At 39.5% G+C, this 25,725-nt stretch overlaps 18 non-coding genes across 18 annotated transcripts; 7 read left to right on the forward strand and 11 right to left on the reverse strand.

Moving 5' to 3' along the window:
- Positions 1–869: 869 nt before the first annotated feature.
- TRNAQ-CUG (transfer RNA glutamine (anticodon CUG)) lies at positions 870–941 on the reverse strand. The gene has a single exon. It is a non-coding gene; the product is annotated as a tRNA-Gln (tRNA).
- Positions 942–3,308: 2,367 nt separating this feature from the next.
- On the forward strand, positions 3,309–3,380 carry TRNAQ-UUG (transfer RNA glutamine (anticodon UUG)). Its single transcript has one exon. It is a non-coding gene; the product is annotated as a tRNA-Gln (tRNA).
- An 881-nt stretch (positions 3,381–4,261) lies between these two features.
- TRNAQ-CUG (transfer RNA glutamine (anticodon CUG)) lies at positions 4,262–4,333 on the reverse strand. The gene has a single exon. It is a non-coding gene; the product is annotated as a tRNA-Gln (tRNA).
- Positions 4,334–4,592: 259 nt separating this feature from the next.
- On the forward strand, positions 4,593–4,664 carry TRNAQ-UUG (transfer RNA glutamine (anticodon UUG)). Its single transcript has one exon. It is a non-coding gene; the product is annotated as a tRNA-Gln (tRNA).
- A 913-nt stretch (positions 4,665–5,577) lies between these two features.
- TRNAQ-CUG (transfer RNA glutamine (anticodon CUG)) lies at positions 5,578–5,649 on the reverse strand. Its single transcript has one exon. It is a non-coding gene; the product is annotated as a tRNA-Gln (tRNA).
- Positions 5,650–8,972: 3,323 nt separating this feature from the next.
- Positions 8,973–9,044, reverse strand: TRNAQ-CUG (transfer RNA glutamine (anticodon CUG)). Its single transcript has one exon. It is a non-coding gene; the product is annotated as a tRNA-Gln (tRNA).
- Positions 9,045–9,303: 259 nt separating this feature from the next.
- TRNAQ-UUG (transfer RNA glutamine (anticodon UUG)) lies at positions 9,304–9,375 on the forward strand. Its single transcript has one exon. It is a non-coding gene; the product is annotated as a tRNA-Gln (tRNA).
- A 913-nt stretch (positions 9,376–10,288) lies between these two features.
- TRNAQ-CUG (transfer RNA glutamine (anticodon CUG)) lies at positions 10,289–10,360 on the reverse strand. Its single transcript has one exon. It is a non-coding gene; the product is annotated as a tRNA-Gln (tRNA).
- Positions 10,361–13,683: 3,323 nt separating this feature from the next.
- TRNAQ-CUG (transfer RNA glutamine (anticodon CUG)) lies at positions 13,684–13,755 on the reverse strand. The gene has a single exon. It is a non-coding gene; the product is annotated as a tRNA-Gln (tRNA).
- Positions 13,756–14,955: 1,200 nt separating this feature from the next.
- On the reverse strand, positions 14,956–15,027 carry TRNAQ-CUG (transfer RNA glutamine (anticodon CUG)). Its single transcript has one exon. It is a non-coding gene; the product is annotated as a tRNA-Gln (tRNA).
- A 2,384-nt stretch (positions 15,028–17,411) lies between these two features.
- TRNAQ-UUG (transfer RNA glutamine (anticodon UUG)) lies at positions 17,412–17,483 on the forward strand. The gene has a single exon. It is a non-coding gene; the product is annotated as a tRNA-Gln (tRNA).
- Positions 17,484–18,364: 881 nt separating this feature from the next.
- TRNAQ-CUG (transfer RNA glutamine (anticodon CUG)) lies at positions 18,365–18,436 on the reverse strand. The gene has a single exon. It is a non-coding gene; the product is annotated as a tRNA-Gln (tRNA).
- Positions 18,437–18,695: 259 nt separating this feature from the next.
- TRNAQ-UUG (transfer RNA glutamine (anticodon UUG)) lies at positions 18,696–18,767 on the forward strand. The gene has a single exon. It is a non-coding gene; the product is annotated as a tRNA-Gln (tRNA).
- Positions 18,768–19,680: 913 nt separating this feature from the next.
- Positions 19,681–19,752, reverse strand: TRNAQ-CUG (transfer RNA glutamine (anticodon CUG)). Its single transcript has one exon. It is a non-coding gene; the product is annotated as a tRNA-Gln (tRNA).
- A 2,371-nt stretch (positions 19,753–22,123) lies between these two features.
- Positions 22,124–22,195, forward strand: TRNAQ-UUG (transfer RNA glutamine (anticodon UUG)). Its single transcript has one exon. It is a non-coding gene; the product is annotated as a tRNA-Gln (tRNA).
- An 881-nt stretch (positions 22,196–23,076) lies between these two features.
- Positions 23,077–23,148, reverse strand: TRNAQ-CUG (transfer RNA glutamine (anticodon CUG)). The gene has a single exon. It is a non-coding gene; the product is annotated as a tRNA-Gln (tRNA).
- A 259-nt stretch (positions 23,149–23,407) lies between these two features.
- TRNAQ-UUG (transfer RNA glutamine (anticodon UUG)) lies at positions 23,408–23,479 on the forward strand. The gene has a single exon. It is a non-coding gene; the product is annotated as a tRNA-Gln (tRNA).
- Positions 23,480–24,392: 913 nt separating this feature from the next.
- Positions 24,393–24,464, reverse strand: TRNAQ-CUG (transfer RNA glutamine (anticodon CUG)). The gene has a single exon. It is a non-coding gene; the product is annotated as a tRNA-Gln (tRNA).
- Positions 24,465–25,725: the final 1,261 nt, after the last annotated feature.

The raw sequence follows: 25,725 nt of genomic DNA on the forward strand, positions 1-25,725 counted from the left end.
TAGGCCAAAGATAGTAATATTCATAAGGTTAGTGGTGTAGGGTATTCATTTTCGCTCTCACTCTCTGGCATAACTTTTCATAAAAATCCACTTTTGTGCCTAGCACCTTAACCTTTATGCATTTTTTTTAAATGTATGAACAGTGAGGTCATTCTGAGTCGATGGGCAGATCTGCATCGGAAACATACATAAAAGATTTGAAATTTTCAAACTTAACTCAATGTTAAGAAACATGCTCAATCTGTGACCCAATGGATTCTCTTCTTACTTGAAGATGCAGCAACAACATTAATAATACCATTTTGGGAAAAGCAGCTCTATTGTATCGCCATTCTCTTTCAAAATTGTTAAAGGGTTAATCCTATGAAAAGCGACCACATTCAGAATCAATGATATTAATCAAGCGTCTTAACAGCCTTTACATGTTTGTAAAATGAAGGTATCAGTTTGAGATGAAAAATAGAACGAAGAACACACTTTTCTTAATTCACAAAAGGCCTGAGGTGTATAAATACTGTTTGTACCGACCAAGGGCCCATTCGTGAATGTACTTACTTTAGTTGGATCATACCTTTCTTCAAAGAAGACATCCACAATAAACCATAAGGGAAAGGTTTGACTGATGGTAAACTCTTACAGAGATTTGAATGCAAATTATTGGATTCAACCTCCAGGGTGCTACCATTACACCATGGGTCTTTCACACCACAGAAAGTGGTGGGTTTCATTGTGGCTAAAGAGCGTCATCCATGGAAAATCTTTCTTTTTTCAAATGCACCCAGGGAATAATGCTATGAACGTGGGCGACACAGCAGCGTCATTGCTATTAAAACAAGACACTGAGAGGAAAACAAACACAGTAATTCCCAAGGTCCCACCGAGATTTGAACTCGGATCGCTGGATTCAGAGTCCAGAGTGCTAACCATTACACCATGGAACCTACATACTTAGTGACATGATGAACGTCATTGCAGCAAAAAAAGAGCCTTTTAGAGAATGTATGCAATATTCTTTTATCTTATGCCTCCAGAGGAAGAATCCTATCCAAATGAGCTGTAAAGCAAAGAGTTTGCTATTGCGCAACAACCAACTAAACAGTTCCACATTTGCATAATATCCGTGGGCTAGGAATATGAGTTTGTTAAAATGATGCATGAGATCTCGATTCTCATTTCTGTTACAACTCTGTCAGGTTGCACCAGCAAGGGGCCCATGGTGTAATGGTTAGCAAAGAACATTACTGAAGGGCCCCTCGGCCAGCCAGAAAGCCAAAATGGAGAGAACGGGCATGAACTGGTTGTGAATGAGCTTCAAAATGCGTTCACAGGTAATTGAACTGGTGATCTCCTCAGTTTATACACCTGGAACTCCTGTCAATAGCAACAGTCGGCAGCTGGGTTGCCAGACATTTCGTCGAAAAAAATTTGTCGACAGGACAATTGGTCGAAACCATTTGGTCGAAAACCAAATGGTCGAATTGCTTTGTTTTTTATTTTCACATTTTTTTTGGGGGGGGGTTGGGGGGGTCCCCCAACCCCCTTTTTTTCTAAAAACCCCTTTTTTTCCGTAAACTACAACCTAAAACATATATATATAAATAAATAAAAAAATCGACCATTTGGCTTTCGACCACATTACGTCGACCAAATGTCTTTCGACGAAATGTCTTTCGACGAAATGTCCGGACAGCGGCAGCTGGTCTGTGTCAGTAATGGCAATTTGATTTTGCCATTTTCACAACTCCCTAATAAATGAACAAAATGTTCCATTTGTAGGCACAGTTACATGCTATGGTATGTATACCATGCTTAATAACCACCATAGGAGGCTCAGAGCACCATCCGCATTCTTACGTACAAAACATGTAAGGAAATAATCAGATCTTTTGCTCTGCAGGAGTCAGGCTTCTTTAAAGCCTGACAAAGAGGCAGAGTGCCATTGTAAACTGAGGCATGATGAAACCATGCCCAAGAACCCAGGCAGGTTAAACCCTTCCACTCATGCCCCTAGGCCCCGAACGGCCAGGTTCTAACGACAGGGCAGCTGGCATGGATTATGGACACTTTTAACATAGGGTGGTTTTTCAACCTTATCTCCTCTGGGAGCAAAGCGCTGGACAGGGTTTCCTGTACGTTTTTGAGGTTCGCAGGGATCTATGTGTGGATGTTTCTTGGTGTGAAAAGCATGACACCTTTTGGGGTGACACCAGGCTCTTCTGGGAGTTAATTTGCATAATCTCTACTTTCTATTTTATGTGACATGGGCTGCAGTTACATTGTTCTGTTAATAGAGGGCAACACACAGGTCATAGTTCCAAACAGGGGTGCACAGTCTGCTTGCTAGCTTACATTTACAGTTCTATTTGGGATTCACCGCCTTTTCATAAACTGAGTACTCTTCCGGAGTATTTCTAACTTATGTAGGTGTTTTGGGGGTGTTACGTGCCTTTGTATGACTGCTGCAAACCACTTGATATTAGACATTGATTGGAAACGACATAAAAAATCCTGACACATATTGTAAGCGGACATAAAATGACCTATATTAGCTAATATAAGTAAACAGACATCACTCCCCCCTCCCCACAAAAAGGGATGTATGCGTACACAAAAAATAAAAATGAAAAACAAGCAACTACTGCAGTTAAAATCTAAAAATGTAAATTCAGTTACATGATCATGACTCGGAAGGGGAAGTTAAAAAGTAAAAAAACACACGGTAGGAGAGAGGTTAGCTTTACATGCCATGAGGGAGGAAGAGGTCTTCCAAGCACTGTTGTGTATGTTGGTCAATCCCTCTGAAACGCAAAAGGGATGTGCACATAGAAATCAAAGCAGAGTCATCCAGAGAGACTATTTAATTCTTTTTTTTTCAAATTCTCAAAAGGAAGCTGCTATCAAATTGAACTATTCATCACAGCCACTGCTAGGAAATCTATGTGCATAAAATGACAATACACCCAAAGGAAAACAAAATATAGCTATAACATGTCAGATTACTAAATTCAGAGTCCAGCCTACTAACCATTAGACCATGGAACCTAAATACTTCCGCAAATGCTGAACTTCATTATGCCAAAACAGAGGCAGTCAGAAACAATATTTAATATTGCTTAATCATATGCCTCAAGAGGAAGAATTTGATCTACATGCTCTATAAAGCACAGAGATTGCTATAGCACAACGTCAATCGACAACATCGCTGTGTTTGTATGATATCAGTCAATTGGGACTATGAATCTGTAAAAATTGTAAATGTGCTCTATATTGCCATTTCTGATTCAACGCTCTCAGGTGCATCTTGCAAGGGTTCCATGGTGTAATGGTTAGCACTTCGGACTTTGAATCCAACGATCCGAGTTCAAGTCTCAGTGGGACCGTTATCTTGCTCTTACACTCCATTTTCTAATTTCTCAAATTACAATTCAACAGAGTTAATATTCAGAAGTTCAGTCGACTCTCTCTGCACGACATTACATTTAAATGCACTTTGGTGCCTGATACCAATACAGTGATGCAACTACATATCGTTAATGTACAATCCCTAAGGTCAATCAGAGTGGGCACCCAGATATCTCTCAGAAACATTTTCCACAGATGAATAATGTCCAACCTTAACTCTATGAAAAGAAAAATGTACACACTATGTGCAGTAGATTCTCTGCTCACTGGAACATGCAGAAACAACATTGATGTGAAAAGATTGGAAAAAGCCCTATTTTATTAACATTAAAAAATGTTATACAATTATTTTGGTGAATCATATTCACTTTCACAATCATTCCTATGTTTCAAGCAATTTGATGGTCTTATTAAATGTGTAAAAAATGTAATTCTTTGAGTTGACAAACTGTATGGAGAGCAAACTTTTTATAACTTACAAGAGTTATGAGTTCTAGAAAGTAGTGCATTTACTGATCAAGTGCCCTTGTTTAAATGTACTTACTTTATTTGGATCACACCTTTCTCGAAAGAAGAAATAAACTCTAAATTATCAGGAAACAATTCAACTGATTTTAGGGGCCTCCTGGGCTTTCAATGCAAATCGCTGAGATCAAAAGCCAGTTTAATAGGCATTATACCTTGGAGCTTTGGAGATATGAGAGTGGGCAGTTTCTTTGTGGCAAAAGAGAGTCATCCCCAGAAACTATTAATATTCTTTGGTCAAAGAAGACTGCCATCAAAGTGGGCTGTAAAGCAAAGCTATTGCTGTTATATCTATCTGCAAATGAAAGGCAACTCTAAAAGAGAAGCAGCCCCAAGGTCCCACCGAGACTTGAACTCGGATCGCTGGATTCAGAGTCCAGAGTGCTAACCATTACACCATGGAACCCACATATTCAGTAGCATGATGCACTTCATTCTGGAAAAACAGAGCACAGCAGAGACAATATGTAATATTCCTATATCATTAGACTCCAGAGGAAGAATTTGATCCAAATGAGACATGAAGCCAATACTTTGCGATTGCACAGCATCCAACAGCAACAGTGCTGCTTCGATATAATATCAGTAAACGGTTACTATAGGTCAGTAAAAATCTTGACTGTGCCCTATATTCTCATTGCCCTTATGAAGCTCTGCTCAACAAGGGTTCCATGGTGTAATGGTTAGCACTTTGGACTTTGAATCCAGCGATCCGAGTTCAAGTCTCGGTGGAACCTCTCTCTTGCTCTAACACACTTTGTCTCCTTGTTGTCTTAAATTATAGGCCAAAGATAGTAATATTCATAAGGTTAATGGTGTAGGGTATTCATTTTCGCTCTCACTCTCTGGCATAACTTTTCATAAAAATCCACTTTTGTGCCTAGCACCTTAACCTTTATGCATTTTTTTTAAATGTATGAACAGTGAGGTCATTCTGAGTCGATGGGCAGATCTGCATCGGAAACATACATAAAAGATTTGAAATTTTCAAACTTAACTCAATGTTAAGAAACATGCTCAATCTGTGACCCAATGGATTCTCTTTTTACTTGAAGATGCAGCAACAACATTAATAATACCATTTTGGGAAAAGCAGCTCTATTGTATCGCCATTCTCTTTCAAAATTGTTAAAGGGTTAATCCTATGAAAAGCGACCACATTCAGAATCAATGATATTAATCAAGCGTCTTAACAGCCTTTACATGTTTGTAAAATGAAGGTATCAGTTTGAGATGAAAAATAGAACGAAGACCACACTTTTCTTAATTCACAAAAGGCCTGAGGTGTATAAATACTGTTTGTACCGACCAAGGGCCCATTCGTGAATGTACTTACTTTAGTTGGATCATACCTTTCTTCAAAGAAGACATCCACAATAAACCATAAGGGAAAGGTTTGACTGATGGTAAACTCTTACAGAGATTTGAATGCAAATTATTGGATTCAACCTCCAGGGTGCTACCATTACACCATGGGTCTTTCACACCACAGAAAGTGGTGGGTTTCATTGTGGCTAAAGAGCGTCATCCATGGAAAATCTTTCTTTTTTCAAATGCACCCAGGGAATAATGCTATGAAAGTGGGCGACACAGCAGCGTCATTGCTATTAAAACAAGACACTGAGAGGAAAACAAACACAGTAATTCCCAAGGTCCCACCGAGATTTGAACTCGGATCGCTGGATTCAGAGTCCAGAGTGCTAACCATTACACCATGGAACCTACATACTTAGTGACATGATGAACATCATTGCAGCAAAAAAAGAGCCTTTTAGAGAATGTATGCAATATTCTTTTATCTTATGCCTCCAGAGGAAGAATCCTATCCAAATGAGCTGTAAAGCAAAGAGTTTGCTATTGCGCAACAACCAACTAAACAGTTCCACATTTGCATAATATCCGTGGGCTAGGAATATGAGTTTGTTAAAATGATGCATGAGATCTCGATTCTCATTTCTGTTACAACTCTGTCAGGTTGCACCAGCAAGGGGCCCATGGTGTAATGGTTAGCAAAGAACATTACTGAAGGGCCCCTCGGCCAGCCAGAAAGCCAAAATGGAGAGAACGGGCATGAACTGGTTGTGAATGAGCTTCAAAATGCGTTCACAGGTAATTGAACTGGTGATCTCCTCAGTTTATACACCTGGAACTCCTGTCAATAGCAACAGTCGGCAGCTGGGTTGCCAGACATTTCGTCGAAAAAAATTTGTCGACAGGACAATTGGTCGAAACCATTTGGTCGAAAACCAAATGGTCGAATTGCTTTGTTTTTTATTTTCACATTTTTTTTGGGGGGGGGGATTGGGGGGGTCCCCCCAACCCCCTTTTTTTCTAAAAACCCCTTTTTTTCCGTAAACTACAACCTAAAAAATATATATATAAATAAATAAAAAAATCGACCATTTGGCTTTCGACCACATTACGTCGACCAAATGTCTTTCGACGAAATGTCTTTCGACGAAATGTCCGGACAGCGGCAGCTGGTCTGTGTCAGTAATGGCAATTTGATTTTGCCATTTTCACAACTCCCTAATAAATGAACAAAATGTTCCATTTGTAGGCACAGTTACATGCTATGGTATGTATACCATGCTTAATAACCACCATAGGAGGCTCAGAGCACCATCCGCATTCTTACGTACAAAACATGTAAGGAAATAATCAGATCTTTTGCTCTGCAGGAGTCAGGCTTCTTTAAAGCCTGACAAAGAGGCAGAGTGCCATTGTAAACTGAGGCATGATGAAACCATGCCCAAGAACCCAGGCAGGTTAAACCCTTCCACTCATGCCCCTAGGCCCCGAACGGCCAGGTTCTATAGACAGGGCAGCTGGCATGGATTATGGACACTTTTAACATAGGGTGGTTTTTCAACCTTATCTCCTCTGGGAGCAAAGCGCTGGACAGGGTTTCCTGTACGTTTTTGAGGTTCGCAGGGATCTATGTGTGGATGTTTCTTGGTGTGAAAAGCATGACACCTTTTGGGGTGACACCAGGCTCTTCTGGGAGTTAATTTGCATAATCTCTACTTTCTATTTTATGTGACATGGGCTGCAGTTACATTGTTCTGTTAATAGAGGGCAACACACAGGTCATAGTTCCAAACAGGGGTGCACAGTCTGCTTGCTAGCTTACATTTACAGTTCTATTTGGGATTCACCGCCTTTTCATAAACTGAGTACTCTTCCGGAGTATTTCTAACTTATGTAGGTGTTTTGGGGGTGTTACGTGCCTTTGTATGACTGCTGCAAACCACTTGATATTAGACATTGATTGGAAACGACATAAAAAATCCTGACACATATTGTAAGCGGACATAAAATGACCTATATTAGCTAATATAAGTAAACAGACATCACTCCCCCCTCCCCACAAAAAGGGATGTATGCGTACACAAAAAATAAAAATGAAAAACAAGCAACTACTGCAGTTAAAATCTAAAAATGTAAATTCAGTTACATGATCATGACTCGGAAGGGGAAGTTAAAAAGTAAAAAAACACACGGTAGGAGAGAGGTTAGCTTTACATGCCATGAGGGAGGAAGAGGTCTTCCAAGCACTGTTGTGTATGTTGGTCAATCCCTCTGAAACGCAAAAGGGATGTGCACATAGAAATCAAAGCAGAGTCATCCAGAGAGACTATTTAATTCTTTTTTTTTCAAATTCTCAAAAGGAAGCTGCTATCAAATTGAACTATTCATCACAGCCACTGCTAGGAAATCTATGTGCATAAAATGACAATACACCCAAAGGAAAACAAAATATAGCTATAACATGTCAGATTACTAAATTCAGAGTCCAGCCTACTAACCATTAGACCATGGAACCTAAATACTTCCGCAAATGCTGAACTTCATTATGCCAAAACAGAGGCAGTCAGAAACAATATTTAATATTGCTTAATCATATGCCTCAAGAGGAAGAATTTGATCTACATGCTCTATAAAGCACAGAGATTGCTATAGCACAACGTCAATCGACAACATCGCTGTGTTTGTATGATATCAGTCAATTGGGACTATGAATCTGTAAAAATTGTAAATGTGCTCTATATTGCCATTTCTGATTCAACGCTCTCAGGTGCATCTTGCAAGGGTTCCATGGTGTAATGGTTAGCACTTCGGACTTTGAATCCAGCGATCCGAGTTCAAGTCTCAGTGGGACCGTTATCTTGCTCTTACACTCCATTTTCTAATTTCTCAAATTACAATTCAACAGAGTTAATATTCAGAAGTTCAGTCGACTCTCTCTGCACGACATTACATTTAAATGCACTTTGGTGCCTGATACCAATACAGTGATGCAACTACATATCGTTAATGTACAATCCCTAAGGTCAATCAGAGTGGGCACCCAGATATCTCTCAGAAAGATTTTCCACAGATGAATAATGTCCAACCTTAACTCTATGAAAAGAAAAATGTACACACTATGTGCAGTAGATTCTCTGCTCACTGGAACATGCAGAAACAACATTGATGTGAAAAGATTGGAAAAAGCCCTATTTTATTAACATTAAAAAATGTTATACAATTATTTTGGTGAATCATATTCACTTTCACAATCATTCCTATGTTTCAAGCAATTTGATGGTCTTATTAAATGTGTAAAAAATGTAATTCTTTGAGTTGACAAACTGTATGGAGAGCAAACTTTTTATAACTTACAAGAGTTATGAGTTCTAGAAAGTAGTGCATTTACTGATCAAGTGCCCTTGTTTAAATGTACTTACTTTATTTGGATCACACCTTTCTCGAAAGAAGAAATAAACTCTAAATTATCAGGAAACAATTCAACTGATTTTAGGGGCCTCCTGGGCTTTCAATGCAAATCGCTGAGATCAAAAGCCAGTTTAATAGGCATTATACCTTGGAGCTTTGGAGATATGAGAGTGGGCAGTTTCTTTGTGGCAAAAGAGAGTCATCCCCAGAAACTATTAATATTCTTTGGTCAAAGAAGACTGCCATCAAAGTGGGCTGTAAAGCAAAGCTATTGCTGTTATATCTATCTGCAAATGAAAGGCAACTCTAAAAGAGAAGCAGCCCCAAGGTCCCACCGAGACTTGAACTCGGATCGCTGGATTCAGAGTCCAGAGTGCTAACCATTACACCATGGAACCCACATATTCAGTAGCATGATGCACTTCATTCTGGAAAAACAGAGCACAGCAGAGACAATATGTAATATTCCTATATCATTAGACTCCAGAGGAAGAATTTGATCCAAATGAGACATGAAGCCAATACTTTGCGATTGCACAGCATCCAACAGCAACAGTGCTGCTTCGATATAATATCAGTAAACGGTTACTATAGGTCAGTAAAAATCTTGACTGTGCCCTATATTCTCATTGCCCTTATGAAGCTCTGCTCAACAAGGGTTCCATGGTGTAATGGTTAGCACTTTGGACTTTGAATCCAGCGATCCGAGTTCAAGTCTCAGTGGAACCTCTCTCTTGCTCTAACACACTTTGTCTCCTTGTTGTCTTAAATTATAGGCCAAAGATAGTAATATTCATAAGGTTAATGGTGTAGGGTATTCATTTTCGCTCTCACTCTCTGGCATAACTTTTCATAAAAATCCACTTTTGTGCCTAGCACCTTAACCTTTATGCATTTTTTTTAAATGTATGAACAGTGAGGTCATTCTGAGTCGATGGGCAGATCTGCATCGGAAACATACATAAAAGATTTGAAATTTTCAAACTTAACTCAATGTTAAGAAACATGCTCAATCTGTGACCCAATGGATTCTCTTTTTACTTGAAGATGCAGCAACAACATTAATAATACCATTTTGGGAAAAGCAGCTCTATTGTATCGCCATTCTCTTTCAAAATTGTTAAAGGGTTAATCCTATGAAAAGCGACCACATTCAGAATCAATGATATTAATCAAGCGTCTTAACAGCCTTTACATGTTTGTAAAATGAAGGTATCAGTTTGAGATGAAAAATAGAACGAAGACCACACTTTTCTTAATTCACAAAAGGCCTGAGGTGTATAAATACTGTTTGTACCGACCAAGGGCCCATTCGTGAATGTACTTACTTTAGTTGGATCATACCTTTCTTCAAAGAAGACATCCACAATAAACCATAAGGGAAAGGTTTGACTGATGGTAAACTCTTACAGAGATTTGAATGCAAATTATTGGATTCAACCTCCAGGGTGCTACCATTACACCATGGGTCTTTCACACCACAGAAAGTGGTGGGTTTCATTGTGGCTAAAGAGCGTCATCCATGGAAAATCTTTCTTTTTTCAAATGCACCCAGGGAATAATGCTATGAAAGTGGGCGACACAGCAGCGTCATTGCTATTAAAACAAGACACTGAGAGGAAAACAAACACAGTAATTCCCAAGGTCCCACCGAGATTTGAACTCGGATCGCTGGATTCAGAGTCCAGAGTGCTAACCATTACACCATGGAACCTACATACTTAGTGACATGATGAACATCATTGCAGCAAAAAAAGAGCCTTTTAGAGAATGTATGCAATATTCTTTTATCTTATGCCTCCAGAGGAAGAATCCTATCCAAATGAGCTGTAAAGCAAAGAGTTTGCTATTGCGCAACAACCAACTAAACAGTTCCACATTTGCATAATATCCGTGGGCTAGGAATATGAGTTTGTTAAAATGATGCATGAGATCTCGATTCTCATTTCTGTTACAACTCTGTCAGGTTGCACCAGCAAGGGGCCCATGGTGTAATGGTTAGCAAAGAACATTACTGAAGGGCCCCTCGGCCAGCCAGAAAGCCAAAATGGAGAGAACGGGCATGAACTGGTTGTGAATGAGCTTCAAAATGCGTTCACAGGTAATTGAACTGGTGATCTCCTCAGTTTATACACCTGGAACTCCTGTCAATAGCAACAGTCGGCAGCTGGGTTGCCAGACATTTCGTCGAAAAAAATTTGTCGACAGGACAATTGGTCGAAACCATTTGGTCGAAAACCAAATGGTCGAATTGCTTTGTTTTTTATTTTCACATTTTTTTTGGGGGGGGGGATTGGGGGGGTCCCCCCAACCCCCTTTTTTTCTAAAAACCCCTTTTTTTCCGTAAACTACAACCTAAAAAATATATATATAAATAAATAAAAAAATCGACCATTTGGCTTTCGACCACATTACGTCGACCAAATGTCTTTCGACGAAATGTCTTTCGACGAAATGTCCGGACAGCGGCAGCTGGTCTGTGTCAGTAATGGCAATTTGATTTTGCCATTTTCACAACTCCCTAATAAATGAACAAAATGTTCCATTTGTAGGCACAGTTACATGCTATGGTATGTATACCATGCTTAATAACCACCATAGGAGGCTCAGAGCACCATCCGCATTCTTACGTACAAAACATGTAAGGAAATAATCAGATCTTTTGCTCTGCAGGAGTCAGGCTTCTTTAAAGCCTGACAAAGAGGCAGAGTGCCATTGTAAACTGAGGCATGATGAAACCATGCCCAAGAACCCAGGCAGGTTAAACCCTTCCACTCATGCCCCTAGGCCCCGAACGGCCAGGTTCTATAGACAGGGCAGCTGGCATGGATTATGGACACTTTTAACATAGGGTGGTTTTTCAACCTTATCTCCTCTGGGAGCAAAGCGCTGGACAGGGTTTCCTGTACGTTTTTGAGGTTCGCAGGGATCTATGTGTGGATGTTTCTTGGTGTGAAAAGCATGACACCTTTTGGGGTGACACCAGGCTCTTCTGGGAGTTAATTTGCATAATCTCTACTTTCTATTTTATGTGACATGGGCTGCAGTTACATTGTTCTGTTAATAGAGGGCAACACACAGGTCATAGTTCCAAACAGGGGTGCACAGTCTGCTTGCTAGCTTACATTTACAGTTCTATTTGGGATTCACCGCCTTTTCATAAACTGAGTACTCTTCCGGAGTATTTCTAACTTATGTAGGTGTTTTGGGGGTGTTACGTGCCTTTGTATGACTGCTGCAAACCACTTGATATTAGACATTGATTGGAAACGACATAAAAAATCCTGACACATATTGTAAGCGGACATAAAATGACCTATATTAGCTAATATAAGTAAACAGACATCACTCCCCCCTCCCCACAAAAAGGGATGTATGCGTACACAAAAAATAAAAATGAAAAACAAGCAACTACTGCAGTTAAAATCTAAAAATGTAAATTCAGTTACATGATCATGACTCGGAAGGGGAAGTTAAAAAGTAAAAAAACACACGGTAGGAGAGAGGTTAGCTTTACATGCCATGAGGGAGGAAGAGGTCTTCCAAGCACTGTTGTGTATGTTGGTCAATCCCTCTGAAACGCAAAAGGGATGTGCACATAGAAATCAAAGCAGAGTCATCCAGAGAGACTATTTAATTCTTTTTTTTTCAAATTCTCAAAAGGAAGCTGCTATCAAATTGAACTATTCATCACAGCCACTGCTAGGAAATCTATGTGCATAAAATGACAATACACCCAAAGGAAAACAAAATATAGCTATAACATGTCAGATTACTAAATTCAGAGTCCAGCCTACTAACCATTAGACCATGGAACCTAAATACTTCCGCAAATGCTGAACTTCATTATGCCAAAACAGAGGCAGTCAGAAACAATATTTAATATTGCTTAATCATATGCCTCAAGAGGAAGAATTTGATCTACATGCTCTATAAAGCACAGAGATTGCTATAGCACAACGTCAATCGACAACATCGCTGTGTTTGTATGATATCAGTCAATTGGGACTATGAATCTGTAAAAATTGTAAATGTGCTCTATATTGCCATTTCTGATTCAACGCTCTCAGGTGCATCTTGCAAGGGTTCCATGGTGTAATGGTTAGCACTTCGGACTTTGAATCCAGCGATCCGAGTTCAAGTCTCAGTGGGACCGTTATCTTGCTCTTACACTCCATTTTCTAATTTCTCAAATTACAATTCAACAGAGTTAATATTCAGAAGTTCAGTCGACTCTCTCTGCACGACATTACATTTAAATGCACTTTGGTGCCTGATACCAATACAGTGATGCAACTACATATCGTTAATGTACAATCCCTAAGGTCAATCAGAGTGGGCACCCAGATATCTCTCAGAAACATTTTCCACAGATGAATAATGTCCAACCTTAACTCTATGAAAAGAAAAATGTACACACTATGTGCAGTAGATTCTCTGCTCACTGGAACATGCAGAAACAACATTGATGTGAAAAGATTGGAAAAAGCCCTATTTTATTAACATTAAAAAATGTTATACAATTATTTTGGTGAATCATATTCACTTTCACAATCATTCCTATGTTTCAAGCAATTTGATGGTCTTATTAAATGTGTAAAAAATGTAATTCTTTGAGTTGACAAACTGTATGGAGAGCAAACTTTTTATAACTTACAAGAGTTATGAGTTCTAGAAAGTAGTGCATTTACTGATCAAGTGCCCTTGTTTAAATGTACTTACTTTATTTGGATCACACCTTTCTCGAAAGAAGAAATAAACTCTAAATTATCAGGAAACAATTCAACTGATTTTAGGGGCCTCCTGGGCTTTCAATGCAAATCGCTGAGATCAAAAGCCAGTTTAATAGCCATTATACCTTGGAGCTTTGGAGATATGAGAGTGGGCAGTTTCTTTGTGGCAAAAGAGAGTCATCCCCAGAAACTATTAATATTCTTTGGTCAAAGAAGACTGCCATCAAAGTGGGCTGTAAAGCAAAGCTATTGCTGTTATATCTATCTGCAAATGAAAGGCAACTCTAAAAGAGAAGCAGCCCCAAGGTCCCACCAAGACTTGAACTCGGATCGCTGGATTCAGAGTCCAGAGTGCTAACCATTACACCATGGAGCCCACATATTCAGTAGCATGATGCACTTCATTCTGGAAAAACAGAGCACATCAGAGAAAATATGTAATATTCCTATATCATTAGACTCCAGAGGAAGAATTTGATCCAAATGAGACATGAAGCCAATACTTTGCGATTGCACAGCATCCAACAGCAACAGTGCTGCTTCGATATAATATCAGTAAACGGTTACTATAGGTCAGTAAAAATCTTGACTGTGCCCTATATTCTCATTGCCCTTATGAAGCTCTGCTCAACAAGGGTTCCATGGTGTAATGGTTAGCACTTTGGACTTTGCTCTAACACACTTTGTCTCCTTGTTGTCTTAAATTATAGGCCAAAGATAGTAATATTCATAAGGTTAATGGTGTAGGGTATTCATTTTCGCTCTCACTCTCTGGCATAACTTTTCATAAAAATCCACTTTTGTGCCTAGCACCTTAACCTTTATGCATGTTTTTTAAATGTATGAACAGTGAGGTCATTCTGAGTCGATGGGCAGATCTGCATCGGAAACATACATAAAAGATTTGAAATTTTCAAACTTAACTCAATGTTAAGAAACATGCTCAATCTGTGACCCAATGGATTCTCTTTTTACTTGAAGATGCAGCAACAACATTAATAATACCATTTTGGGAAAAGCAGCTCTATTGTATCGCCATTCTCTTTCAAAATTGTTAAAGGGTTAATCCTATGAAAAGCGACCACATTCAGAATCAATGATATTAATCAAGCGTCTTAACAGCCTTTACATGTTTGTAAAATGAAGGTATCAGTTTGAGATGAAAAATAGAACGAAGACCACACTTTTCTTAATTCACAAAAGGCCTGAGGTGTATAAATACTGTTTGTACCGACCAAGGGCCCATTCGTGAATGTACTTACTTTAGTTGGATCATACCTTTCTTCAAAGAAGACATCCACAATAAACCATAAGGGAAAGGTTTGACTGATGGTAAACTCTTACAGAGATTTGAATGCAAATTATTGGATTCAACCTCCAGGGTGCTACCATTACACCATGGGTCTTTCACACCACAGAAAGTGGTGGGTTTCATTGTGGCTAAAGAGCGTCATCCATGGAAAATCTTTCTTTTTTCAAATGCACCCAGGGAATAATGCTATGAAAGTGGGCGACACAGCAGCGTCATTGCTATTAAAACAAGACACTGAGAGGAAAACAAACACAGTAATTCCCAAGGTCCCACCGAGATTTGAACTCGGATCGCTGGATTCAGAGTCCAGAGTGCTAACCATTACACCATGGAACCTACATACTTAGTGACATGATGAACGTCATTGCAGCAAAAAAAGAGCCTTTTAGAGAATTTATGCAATATTCTTTTATCTTATGCCTCCAGAGGAAGAATCCTATCCAAATGAGCTGTAAAGCAAAGAGTTTGCTATTGCGCAACAACCAACTAAACAGTTCCACATTTGCATAATATCCGTGGGCTAGGAATATGAGTTTGTTAAAATGATGCATGAGATCTCGATTCTCATTTCTGTTACAACTCTGTCAGGTTGCACCAGCAAGGGGCCCATGGTGTAATGGCTAGCAAAGAACATTACTGAAGGGCCCCTCGGCCAGCCAGAAAGCCAAAATGGAGAGAACGGGCATGAACTGGTTGTGAATGAGCTTCAAAATGCGTTCACAGGTAATTGAACTGGTGATCTCCTCAGTTTATACACCTGGAACTCCTGTCAATAGCAACAGTCGGCAGCTGGGTTGCCAGACATTTCGTCGAAAAAAATTTGTCGACAGGACAATTGGTCGAAACCATTTGGTCGAAAACCAAATGGTCGAATTGCTTTGTTTTTTATTTTCACATTTTTTTTGGGGGGGGGGGGGTTGGGGGGGTCCCCCCAACCCCCTTTTTTTCTAAAAACCCCTTTTTTTCCCTAAACTACAACCTAAAAAATATATATATATAAATAAATAAAAAAAACGACCATTTGGCTTTCGACCAAATTACGTCGACCAAATGTCTTTCGACGAAATGTCTTTCGACGAAATGTCCGGACAGCGGCAGCTGGTCTGTGTCAGTAATGGCAATTTGATTTTGCCATTTTCACAACTCCCTAATAAATGAACAAAATGTTCCATTTGTAGGCACAGTTACATGCTATGGTATGTATACCATGCTTAATTACCACCATAGGAGGCTCAGAGCACCATCCGCATTCTTACGTACAAAACATGTAAGGAAATAATCAGATCTTTTGCTCTGCAGGAGTCAGGCTTCTTTAAAGCCTGACAAAGTGGCAGAGTGCCATTGTAAACTGAGTCATGATGAAACCATGCCCAAGAACCCAGGCAGGTTAAACCCTTCCACTCATGCCCCTAGGCCCCGATCGGCCACGAACGGCCAGGTTCTATAGACAGGGCAGCTGGCATGGATTATGGACACTTTTAACATAGGGTGGTTTTTCAACCTTATCTCCTCTGGGAGCAAAGCGCTGGACAGGGTTTCCTGTACGTTTTTGAGGTTCGCAGGGATCTATGTGTGGATGTTTCTTGGTGTGAAAAGCATGACACCTTTTGGGGTGACACCAGGCACTTCTGGGAGTTAATTTGCATAATCTCTACTTTCTATTTTATGTGACATGGGCTGCAGTTACATTGTTCTGTTAATAGAGGGCAACACACAGGTCATAGTTCCAAACAGGGGTGCACAGTCTGCTTGCTAGCTTACATTTACAGTTCTATTTGGGATTCACCGCCTTTTCATAAACTGAGTACTCTTCCGGAGTATTTCTAACTTATGTAGGTGTTTTGGGGGTGTTACGTGCCTTTGTATGACTGCTGCAAACCACTTGATATTAGACATTGATTGGAAACGACATAAAAAATCCTGACACATATTGTAAGCGGACATAAAATGACCTATATTAGCTAATATAAGTAAACAGACATCACTCCCCCCTCCCCACAAAAAGGGATGTATGCGTACACAAAAAATAAAAATGAAAAACAAGCAACTACTGCAGTTAAAATCTAAAAATGTAAATTCAGTTACATGATCATGACTCGGAAGGGGAAGTTAAAAAGTAAAAAAACACACGGTAGGAGAGAGGTTAGCTTTACATGCCATGAGGGAGGAAGAGGTCTTCCAAGCACTGTTGTGTATGTTGGTCAATCCCTCTGAAACGCAAAAGGGATGTGCACATAGAAATCAAAGCAGAGTCATCCAGAGAGACTATTTAATTCTTTTTTTTTCAAATTCTCAAAAGGAAGCTGCTATCAAATTGAACTATTCATCACAGCCACTGCTAGGAAATCTATGTGCATAAAATGACAATACACCCAAAGGAAAACAAAATATAGCTATAACATGTCAGATTACTAAATTCAGAGTCCAGCCTACTAACCATTAGACCATGGAACCTAAATACTTCCGCAAATGCTGAACTTCATTATGCCAAAACAGAGGCAGTCAGAAACAATATTTAATATTGCTTAATCATATGCCTCAAGAGGAAGAATTTGATCTACATGCTCTATAAAGCACAGAGATTGCTATAGCACAACGTCAATCGACAACATCGCTGTGTTTGTATGATATCAGTCAATTGGGACTATGAATCTGTAAAAATTGTAAATGTGCTCTATATTGCCATTTCTGATTCAACGCTCTCAGGTGCATCTTGCAAGGGTTCCATGGTGTAATGGTTAGCACTTCGGACTTTGAATCCAACGATCCGAGTTCAAGTCTCGGTGGGACCATTATCTTGCTCTTACACTCCATTTTCTAATTTCTCAAATTACAATTCAACAGAGTTAATATTCAGAAGTTCAGTCGACTCTCTCTGCACGACATTACATTTAAATGCACTTTGGTGCCTGATACCAATACAGTGATGCAACTACATATCGTTAATGTACAATCCCTAAGGTCAATCAGAGTGGGCACCCAGATATCTCTCAGAAACATTTTCCACAGATGAATAATGTCCAACCTTAACTCTATGAAAAGAAAAATGTACACACTATGTGCAGTAGATTCTCTGCTCACTGGAACATGCAGAAACAACATTGATGTGAAAAGATTGGAAAAAGCCCTATTTTATTAACATTAAAAAATGTTATACAATTATTTTGGTGAATCATATTCACTTTCACAATCATTCCTATGTTTCAAGCAATTTGATGGTCTTATTAAATGTGTAAAAAATGTAATTCTTTGAGTTGACAAACTGTATGGAGAGCAAACTTTTTATAACTTACAAGAGTTATGAGTTCTAGAAAGTAGTGCATTTACTGATCAAGTGCCCTTGTTTAAATGTACTTACTTTATTTGGATCACACCTTTCTCGAAAGAAGAAATAAACTCTAAATTATCAGGAAACAATTCAACTGATTTTAGGGGCCTCCTGGGCTTTCAATGCAAATCGCTGAGATCAAAAGCCAGTTTAATAGCCATTATACCTTCGAGCTTTGGAGATATGAGAGTGGGCAGTTTCTTTGTGGCAAAAGAGAGTCATCCCCAGAAACTATTAATATTCTTTGGTCAAAGAAGACTGCCATCAAAGTGGGCTGTAAAGCAAAGCTATTGCTGTTATATCTATCTGCAAATGAAAGGCAACTCTAAAAGAGAAGCAGCCCCAAGGTCCCACCGAGACTTGAACTCGGATCGCTGGATTCAGAGTCCAGAGTGCTAACCATTACACCATGGAACCCACATATTCAGTAGCATGATGCACTTCATTCTGGAAAAACAGAGCACATCAGAGAAAATATGTAATATTCCTATATCATTAGACTCCAGAGGAAGAATTTGATCCAAATGAGACATGAAGCCAATACTTTGCGATTGCACAGCATCCAACAGCAACAGTGCTGCTTCGATATAATATCAGTAAACGGTTACTATAGGTCAGTAACAATCTTGACTGTGCCCTATATTCTCATTGCCCTTATGAAGCTCTGCTCAACAAGGGTTCCATGGTGTAATGGTTAGCACTTTGGACTTTGAATCCAGCGATCCGAGTTCAAGTCTCGGTGGAACCTCTCTCTTGCTCTAACACACTTTGTCTCCTTGTTGTCTTAAATTATAGGCCAACGATAGTAATATTCATAAGGTTAGTGGTGTAGGGTATTCATTTTCGCTCTCACTCTCTGGCATAACTTTTCATAAAAATCCACTTTTGTGCCTAGCACCTTAACCTTTATGCATTTTTTTTAAATGTATGAACAGTGAGGTCATTCTGAGTCGATGGGCAGATCTGCATCGGAAACATACATAAAAGATTTGAAATTTTCAAACTTAACTCAATGTTAAGAAACATGCTCAATCTGTGACCCAATGGATTCTCTTTTTACTTGAAGATGCAGCAACAACATTAATAATACCATTTTGGGAAAAGCAGCTCTATTGTATCGCCATTCTCTTTCAAAATTGTTAAAGGGTTAATCCTATGAAAAGCGACCACATTCAGAATCAATGATATTAATCAAGCGTCTTAACAGCCTTTACATGTTTGTAAAATGAAGGTATCAGTTTGAGATGAAAAATAGAACGAAGAACACACTTTTCTTAATTCACAAAAGGCCTGAGGTGTATAAATACTGTTTGTACCGACCAAGGGCCCATTCGTGAATGTACTTACTTTAGTTGGATCATACCTTTCTTCAAAGAAGACATCCACAATAAACCATAAGGGAAAGGTTTGACTGATGGTAAACTCTTACAGAGATTTGAATGCAAATTATTGGATTCAACCTCCAGGGTGCTACCATTACACCATGGGTCTTTCACACCACAGAAAGTGGTGGGTTTCATTGTGGCTAAAGAGCGTCATCCATGGAAAATCTTTCTTTTTTCAAATGCACCCAGGGAATAATGCTATGAAAGTGGGCGACACAGCAGCGTCATTGCTATTAAAACAAGACACTGAGAGGAAAACAAACACAGTAATTCCCAAGGTCCCACCGAGATTTGAACTCGGATCGCTGGATTCAGAGTCCAGAGTGCTAACCATTACACCATGGAACCTACATACTTAGTGACATGATGAACGTCATTGCAGCAAAAAAAGAGCCTTTTAGAGAATGTATGCAATATTCTTTTATCTTATGCCTCCAGAGGAAGAATCCGATCCAAATGAGCTGTAAAGCAAAGAGTTTGCTATTGCGCAACAACCAACTAAACAGTTCCACATTTGCATAATATCCGTGGGCTAGGAATATGAGTTTGTTAAAATGATGCATGAGATCTCGATTCTCATTTCTGTTACAACTCTGTCAGGTTGCACCAGCAAGGGGCCCATGGTGTAATGGTTAGCAAAGAACATTACTGAAGGGCCCCTCGGCCAGCCAGAAAGCCAAAATGGAGAGAACGGGCATGAACTGGTTGTGAATGAGCTTCAAAATGCGTTCACAGGTAATTGAACTGGTGATCTCCTCAGTTTATACACCTGGAACTCCTGTCAATAGCAACAGTCGGCAGCTGGGTTGCCAGACATTTCGTCGAAAAAAATTTGTCGACAGGACAATTGGTCGAAACCATTTGGTCGAAAATCAAATGGTCGAATTGCTTTGTTTTTTATTTTCACATTTTTTTTGGGGGGGGGGGGTTTGGGGGGTCCCCCCAACCCCCTTTTTTTCTAAAAACCCCTTTTTTTCCGTAAACTACAACCTAAAAAATATATATATAAATAAATAAAAAAATCGACCATTTGGCTTTCGACCAAATTACGTCGACCAAATGTCTTTCGACGAAATGTCTTTCGACGAAATGTCCGGACAGCGGCAGCTGGTCTGTGTCAGTAATGGCAATTTGATTTTGCCATTTTCACAACTCCCTAATAAATGAACAAAATGTTTCATTTGTAGGCACAGTTACATGCTATGGTATGTATACCATGCTTAATAACCACCATAGGAGGCTCAGAGCACCATCCGCATTCTTACGTACAAAACATGTAAGGAAATAATCAGATCTTTTGCTCTGCAGGAGTCAGGCTTCTTTAAAGCCTGACAAAGAGGCAGAGTGCCATTGTAAACTGAGGCATAATGAAACCATGCCCAAGAACCCAGGCAGGTTAAACCCTTCCACTCATGCCCCTAGGCCCCGAACGGCCAGGTTCTATAGACAGGGCAGCTGGCATGGATTATGGACACTTTTAACATAGGGTGGTTTTTCAACCTTATCTCCTCTGGGAGCAAAGCGCTGGACAGGGTTTCCTGTACGTTTTTGAGGTTCGCAGGGATCTATGTGTGGATGTTTCTTGGTGTGAAAAGCATGACACCTTTTGGGGTGACACCAGGCTCTTCTGGGAGTTAATTTGCATAATCTCTACTTTCTATTTTATGTGACATGGGCTGCAGTTACATTGTTCTGTTAATAGAGGGCAACACACAGGTCATAGTTCCAAACAGGGGTGCACAGTCTGCTTGCTAGCTTACATTTACAGTTCTATTTGGGATTCACCGCCTTTTCATAAACTGAGTACTCTTCCGGAGTATTTCTAACTTATGTAGGTGTTTTGGGGGTGTTACGTGCCTTTGTATGACTGCTGCAAACCACTTGATATTAGACATTGATTGGAAACGACATAAAAAATCCTGACACATATTGTAAGCGGACATAAAATGACCTATATTAGCTAATATAAGTAAACAGACATCACTCCCCCCTCCCCACAAAAAGGGATGTATGCGTACACAAAAAATAAAAATGAAAAACAAGCAACTACTGCAGTTAAAATCTAAAAATGTAAATTCAGTTACATGATCATGACTCGGAAGGGGAAGTTAAAAAGTAAAAAAACACACGGTAGGAGAGAGGTTAGCTTTACATGCCATGAGGGAGGAAGAGGTCTTCCAAGCACTGTTGTGTATGTTGGTCAATCCCTCTGAAACGCAAAAGGGATGTGCACATAGAAATCAAAGCAGAGTCATCCAGAGAGACTATTTAATTCTTTTTTTTTCAAATTCTCAAAAGGAAGCTGCTATCAAATTGAACTATTCATCACAGCCACTGCTAGGAAATCTATGTGCATAAAATGACAATACACCCAAAGGAAAACAAAATATAGCTATAACATGTCAGATTACTAAATTCAGAGTCCAGCCTACTAACCATTAGACCATGGAACCTAAATACTTCCGCAAATGCTGAACTTCATTATGCCAAAACAGAGGCAGTCAGAAACAATATTTAATATTGCTTAATCATATGCCTCAAGAGGAAGAATTTGATCTACATGCTCTATAAAGCACAGAGATTGCTATAGCACAACGTCAATCGACAACATCGCTGTGTTTGTATGATATCAGTCAATTGGGACTATGAATCTGTAAAAATTGTAAATGTGCTCTATATTGCCATTTCTGATTCAACGCTCTCAGGTGCATCTTGCAAGGGTTCCATGGTGTAATGGTTAGCACTTCGGACTTTGAATCCAACGATCCGAGTTCAAGTCTCGGTGGGACCATTATCTTGCTCTTACACTCCATTTTCTAATTTCTCAAATTACAATTCAACAGAGTTAATATTCAGAAGTTCAGTCGACTCTCTCTGCACGACATTACATTTAAATGCACTTTGGTGCCTGATACCAATACAGTGATGCAACTACATATCGTTAATGTACAATCCCTAAGGTCAATCAGAGTGGGCACCCAGATATCTCTCAGAAACATTTTCCACAGATGAATAATGTCCAACCTTAACTCTATGAAAAGAAAAATGTACACACTATGTGCAGTAGATTCTCTGCTCACTGGAACATGCAGAAACAACATTGATGTGAAAAGATTGGAAAAAGCCCTATTTTATTAACATTAAAAAATGTTATACAATTATTTTGGTGAATCATATTCACTTTCACAATCATTCCTATGTTTCAAGCAATTTGATGGTCTTATTAAATGTGTAAAAAATGTAATTCTTTGAGTTGACAAACTGTATGGAGAGCAAACTTTTTATAACTTACAAGAGTTATGAGTTCTAGAAAGTAGTGCATTTACTGATCAAGTGCCCTTGTTTAAATGTACTTACTTTATTTGGATCACACCTTTCTCGAAAGAAGAAATAAACTCTAAATTATCAGGAAACAATTCAACTGATTTTAGGGGCCTCCTGGGCTTTCAATGCAAATCGCTGAGATCAAAAGCCAGTTTAATAGCCATTATACCTTCGAGCTTTGGAGATATGAGAGTGGGCAGTTTCTTTGTGGCAAAAGAGAGTCATCCCCAGAAACTATTAATATTCTTTGGTCAAAGAAGACTGCCATCAAAGTGGGCTGTAAAGCAAAGCTATTGCTGTTATATCTATCTGCAAATGAAAGGCAACTCTAAAAGAGAAGCAGCCCCAAGGTCCCACCGAGACTTGAACTCGGATCGCTGGATTCAGAGTCCAGAGTGCTAACCATTACACCATGGAACCCACATATTCAGTAGCATGATGCACTTCATTCTGGAAAAACAGAGCACATCAGAGAAAATATGTAATATTCCTATATCATTAGACTCCAGAGGAAGAATTTGATCCAAATGAGACATGAAGCCAATACTTTGCGATTGCACAGCATCCAACAGCAACAGTGCTGCTTCGATATAATATCAGTAAACGGTTACTATAGGTCAGTAACAATCTTGACTGTGCCCTATATTCTCATTGCCCTTATGAAGCTCTGCTCAACAAGGGTTCCATGGTGTAATGGTTAGCACTTTGGACTTTGAATCCAGCGATCCGAGTTCAAGTCTCGGTGGAACCTCTCTCTTGCTCTAACACACTTTGTCTCCTTGTTGTCTTAAATTATAGGCCAACGATAGTAATATTCATAAGGTTAGTGGTGTAGGGTATTCATTTTCGCTCTCACTCTCTGGCATAACTTTTCATAAAAATCCACTTTTGTGCCTAGCACCTTAACCTTTATGCATTTTTTTTAAATGTATGAACAGTGAGGTCATTCTGAGTCGATGGGCAGATCTGCATCGGAAACATACATAAAAGATTTGAAATTTTCAAACTTAACTCAATGTTAAGAAACATGCTCAATCTGTGACCCAATGGATTCTCTTTTTACTTGAAGATGCAGCAACAACATTAATAATACCATTTTGGGAAAAGCAGCTCTATTGTATCGCCATTCTCTTTCAAAATTGTTAAAGGGTTAATCCTATGAAAAGCGACCACATTCAGAATCAATGATATTAATCAAGCGTCTTAACAGCCTTTACATGTTTGTAAAATGAAGGTATCAGTTTGAGATGAAAAATAGAACGAAGAACACACTTTTCTTAATTCACAAAAGGCCTGAGGTGTATAAATACTGTTTGTACCGACCAAGGGCCCATTCGTGAATGTACTTACTTTAGTTGGATCATACCTTTCTTCAAAGAAGACATCCACAATAAACCATAAGGGAAAGGTTTGACTGATGGTAAACTCTTACAGAGATTTGAATGCAAATTATTGGATTCAACCTCCAGGGTGCTACCATTACACCATGGGTCTTTCACACCACAGAAAGTGGTGGGTTTCATTGTGGCTAAAGAGCGTCATCCATGGAAAATCTTTCTTTTTTCAAATGCACCCAGGGAATAATGCTATGAAAGTGGGCGACACAGCAGCGTCATTGCTATTAAAACAAGACACTGAGAGGAAAACAAACACAGTAATTCCCAAGGTCCCACCGAGATTTGAACTCGGATCGCTGGATTCAGAGTCCAGAGTGCTAACCATTACACCATGGAACCTACATACTTAGTGACATGATGAACGTCATTGCAGCAAAAAAAGAGCCTTTTAGAGAATGTATGCAATATTCTTTTATCTTATGCCTCCAGAGGAAGAATCCGATCCAAATGAGCTGTAAAGCAAAGAGTTTGCTATTGCGCAACAACCAACTAAACAGTTCCACATTTGCATAATATCCGTGGGCTAGGAATATGAGTTTGTTAAAATGATGCATGAGATCTCGATTCTCATTTCTGTTACAACTCTGTCAGGTTGCACCAGCAAGGGGCCCATGGTGTAATGGTTAGCAAAGAACATTACTGAAGGGCCCCTCGGCCAGCCAGAAAGCCAAAATGGAGAGAACGGGCATGAACTGGTTGTGAATGAGCTTCAAAATGCGTTCACAGGTAATTGAACTGGTGATCTCCTCAGTTTATACACCTGGAACTCCTGTCAATAGCAACAGTCGGCAGCTGGGTTGCCAGACATTTCGTCGAAAAAAATTTGTCGACAGGACAATTGGTCGAAACCATTTGGTCGAAAATCAAATGGTCGAATTGCTTTGTTTTTTATTTTCACATTTTTTTTGGGGGGGGGGGGTTTGGGGGGTCCCCCCAACCCCCTTTTTTTCTAAAAACCCCTTTTTTTCCGTAAACTACAACCTAAAAAATATATATATAAATAAATAAAAAAATCGACCATTTGGCTTTCGACCAAATTACGTCGACCAAATGTCTTTCGACGAAATGTCTTTCGACGAAATGTCCGGACAGCGGCAGCTGGTCTGTGTCAGTAATGGCAATTTGATTTTGCCATTTTCACAACTCCCTAATAAATGAACAAAATGTTTCATTTGTAGGCACAGTTACATGCTATGGTATGTATACCATGCTTAATAACCACCATAGGAGGCTCAGAGCACCATCCGCATTCTTACGTACAAAACATGTAAGGAAATAATCAGATCTTTTGCTCTGCAGGAGTCAGGCTTCTTTAAAGCCTGACAAAGAGGCAGAGTGCCATTGTAAACTGAGGCATAATGAAACCATGCCCAAGAACCCAGGCAGGTTAAACCCTTCCACTCATGCCCCTAGGCCCCGAACGGCCAGGTTCTATAGACAGGGCAGCTGGCATGGATTATGGACACTTTTAACATAGGGTGGTTTTTCAACCTTATCTCCTCTGGGAGCAAAGCGCTGGACAGGGTTTCCTGTACGTTTTTGAGGTTCGCAGGGATCTATGTGTGGATGTTTCTTGGTGTGAAAAGCATGACACCTTTTG

This window comes from Ambystoma mexicanum, chromosome 5p (assembly GCF_040938575.1).
Source record: "Ambystoma mexicanum isolate Mex_15411 chromosome 5p, UKY_AmexF1_1, whole genome shotgun sequence".
NCBI classification, from domain to species: Eukaryota; Metazoa; Chordata; class Amphibia; order Caudata; family Ambystomatidae; genus Ambystoma; species Ambystoma mexicanum.